Raw genomic sequence first — 4,306 nt, 5'->3', positions numbered from 1 at the left:
TGATGCTGGGAAGATTGAAGGTGGGAGAAGGGGACGACAGAGGATGAGATGGTTGGATGGCATCACCGACATGATGGACATGATTTTGAGCAAGCTCCGGGAGTTGGTGATGGACAGGGAAGCCTGGCATCCTGCAGTCCATGGGGTCACAGAGTCAGACATGACTGAGCGACTGAACTGAATTTTAAGAACTCTCAGAAGTTTTATCAACTTACCTTACATTACATTTAAAACTTCAGTAGGGTATATGTGGGTTAGAAGACTACCACTATAGCAATCACATAGGAGAGGACTGTCTCCTGCTTCCTTGTTTCTTGGCTGTCCTCAATCCCAGATTCCTCTTGTGCTATAATTCTTATAAATCTTCACCTGGGGCCTGTTGTACCTGACCACCTCCTTCTAGAGTCTTTGCAATCTTAGTGGATCATCAGTACCAGTCACACCCCGACACAATCCTGGCAGGGTCTGTCCACTCTATCATGCTTATGCCTTTGTCTAGCTATAGAATCCTCAGCAAACTGGACAGAGTGGCTTACTGGCTTACTCTCTTTAAGCCAACATATTTATTCTGCTTGTGCCCCAGGAATGCTTAGAATCCACTTTCACACCACTTGGAGCCTTGAGAGTGAGAGGCATGGTTTCAACTAATGTTCTTCCTCTTGCCAGGCACAGAGGGTCTTTGTGCATAATCTCATCTGAGACCAGGAAGATAAACCTGTTCTGCCAGATCAGATACCCTTATTATCAATCTTTTGTCATCTTTTTGTCTCAAAGATTTTGAATTTTTAAAAACCAAGAGTTTTGTGTCCTGTTAAGGGGTAACATAGGAAGCCCTGGTTACTCCATATATCCTTCTGTGACTAGATTCTAGAATCAAGAATTCTAGAATTGAATTTGGGAAATGATTCTTTAGATTTCAAAAGAAAGGCCTAAGATCTGAGGGATCTATAGTTCTGGAAATACTGTCAGACCAATGCAAATCTTCTATTTTAGGGAATAGTATTGTTTATTTTATACTTCTGCCTTCAACAAGGAAAACTGACTATTGATTCAAATGGAAAAAACACCAGCAAAATATAAAATTTATGTTACAATTGAGAGTCAGATAAAAATCTTGGCAGGAGACTCCTCTTTTTTGAGGAATACTTTGTGGTTTAATCCTGATTTGTTAAAGAAAGTTGGATAGGTTTGAGAGTAATTGAGGTGAGACAGTCAAAGGTACAAAAGCCTCTATGTTATGTAGGCAGATTAGTTGGACAGATTGTTGCTCAGCCCCTCAGTCGTGTCCTATTCTTTGAGACCCACTGGACTGAGGCACGCTAGGCTTCTCCATCCCTCACCATCTCCTGGAGTTTGCCCAGGTTCATGTTCGTAGAATAGGAGATGCCATCCAGCCATCTCATCCTCTGTCGTCCACTTCTTCTCTTGCCTTCAATCTTTGCCATCATCAGGGTCTTTTCCAATGAGTCAGCTCTTAACATCAGATGGGCAAAGTATTGGAGTTTCAGCACCAGCCCTCCCAATGAATATTCAGGACTGATTTCCTTTAAGGTTGACTAGTTTGATCTCCTTGCTGTCGGAGGGACTCAAGAGTCTTCTCCAACACTACAGTTCAATAGCATCAGTTTTTCAGCTCTCAGCTATACTTATGGTCAAACTCTACATCCTTACATGGCTACAGGAAAAACCAAAGCTTGGATTATGAGGACCTTTGTTGGGAAAGTAATGTCTGCTTTCTAATATGCTGCCTACGTTTGTCATAGCTTCTCTTCCAAGAAGCAAGTATCTTTTAATTTCATGGCCGCAAGTCGCCATCTGCAGTGATTTTGGAGCCCAAGAAAATAACTCACTGTTTCCATTGTTTCCACATCTGTCTGCCAAGAGGTGATGGGACCTGCAATGGAACTAATGTCATGATGATGCCATGATCTTAGTTTTTTGAATGTTGAGTTTTAAGCCAGCTTTTTCACTCTCCTCTTTCATATTCATCAAGAGTCTCCAGTTCCTCCTCACTTTCTGCCATTAGGGTGGTGTCTTGATATTTCTCCTGGCAATCTTGATTCCAGCTTGTGCTTCATCCAGCCCAACATTTCACATGATGGATTCTGCATACAAGTTAAATAAGAAGGGTGACAAAATACAGCCTTGACATACTCCTTTCCCCATTTTGAACCAGTCCATTGTCCCACAATACAATGAGAAAGGCTAGAATTCACTTCAAGAAAATTAGAGATACCAAGGGAACTTTTCATGCAAAGACAGGCACAATAAAGAACAGAAATGGTAGAGACCTAACAGAAGCAGAAGATGTTAAGAAGAGGTGGCAAGAATACACAGAAGAACTGCACAAAAAAATCTCTTCATGACCCAGATAACCACGATGATGTGATCACTCACCTAGAACCATACATTCTGGAATGGAAAGTCAAGTGGACTTTAGGAAGCATCACTATGAACAAAGCTAGTGGAGGTGATGGAATTCCAGTTGAGCTATTTCAAATCCTAAAAGACGGTGCTGTGAAAGTGTTGCACTCAGTATGCCAGAAAATTTTGAAAACTCAGCAGTGGCCAGAGGACTGACTGGAAAAGGTCAGTTTTCATTTCAATCCCAAAGAAAGGCAATGCCAAAGAATGCTCAAACTACCACACAATTGCACTCATCTCACACACTAGCAATATATACTCAAATTTCACTAAGCCAGGCTTCAGCAGTATGTGAACTGTGAACTTCCAGATATTCCAGCTGGATTTAGTAAAGCCAGAGGAACCAGAGATCAAATTTCCAACATCTGTTGGATCATCAAAAAAAGCAAGAGAGTTCCAGAAAAACATCTACTTCTGCTTTATTGACTATGGCAAAGCCTTTGACTGTGTGGATCATAACAAACTGTGGAAAATTCTTAAACAGATGGGACTACCAGACCACCTCACCTGCCTCCTGAGAAATCTGTATGTAGGTCAAATAGGAACAGCTAGATCTGGACATGAACAACAGACTGGTTCCAAATTGGGAAAGGAGTACGTCAAGGCTGTATATTGTCACCCTGCTTATTTAACTTACATGCAGAGTATATCATGCGAAATGCCAGGCTGGATGAAGCACAAGCTGGAATCAAGATTGCTGGGAAAAATATCAAAAACCTCAGATACGCAGATGACACCACCCTTATGGCAGAAAGTGAAGAACAAAAAAGCCTCTTGCCGAAAGTAAAAGAGGAGAGTGAAAATTTTCGCTTAAAACTCAACATTCAAAAAACTAAGATCACGGCATCTGGCCCCATCACTTCATGGGAAATAGATGGGGAAACAGTGGAAACAGTGACAGACTATTTCTTTGGGCTCCAAAATCACTGCAGATGGTGACTGCAGCCATGAAATTTAAAGATGCTAGCTCCTTGGAAGAAAAGCTGTGCCCAACCTAGACAGCATATTAACAAGCAGAGAGATTACTTTGCCACCAAAGGTTCGTCTCATCAAAGCTATGGTTTTTCCAGTACTCGTGTGTCTATGTGAGAGTTTGACTATAAAGAAATATGAGTGCCAAAGAACTGATGCTTTTGAACTTTGGTGTTGGAGAAGACTCTTGAGAGTCCCTTGGACTGCAAGGAGTTCCAACCAGTCCATACTAAGGGCAATCAGCCCTGAATATTCATTGGAAGGACTGATGCTGAAGCTGAAACTCCAATACTTTGGCCACCTGGTGCAAAGAACTGACTCAATTAAAAAGACCCTGATTCTGGGAAAGGTTGAAGGCTGGAGGAGAAGGGGACGACAGAGGATGAGATGGATGGATGGCATCACCAGCTTGATGGGTATGAGTTTGAATAAGCTCCGGGAGTTTGTGATGGACAGGGAAGCCTGGCGTGCTCCAGTCCATGGGTCACAAAGAGCTGGACACAACTAAACTGAATCAAAAGACACAGGCTGTCTAAAGAGACCCACTTCAGATCTAGGGACACATACAGACTGAAAGTGATGTGTAAGAAGGTATTCCATGCAAATGGATATCAAAAGAAAGATGGACTAGAATTCTTGTATCAGGTAAAATAGACTTTAAAATAAGGCTGTTTCAAGAGACAAAGTAGGACAGGACATAATGAGGAAGGGATAAGTAAGAAGAAGATATAACAATTATACATATGCATTGAACATAGGAGCACCTCAATATATAAGGCAGATACTAACAGCCACAAAGGAGAAATTGACAATAACACAATTGACAATAGTGTTTAAGACAGAAAAAGGTCAAAAAGAAAACATCCCCGAAATGACGTATTACACCATTGGACTTAATTGATCTTTATAG

Source organism: Bison bison, unplaced genomic scaffold (genome assembly GCF_000754665.1).
Source record: "Bison bison bison isolate TAMUID 2011002044 unplaced genomic scaffold, Bison_UMD1.0 scf7180017863883, whole genome shotgun sequence".
NCBI lineage: Eukaryota > Metazoa > Chordata > Mammalia > Artiodactyla > Bovidae > Bison > Bison bison.
This window is presented reverse-complemented; position numbering follows the sequence as displayed.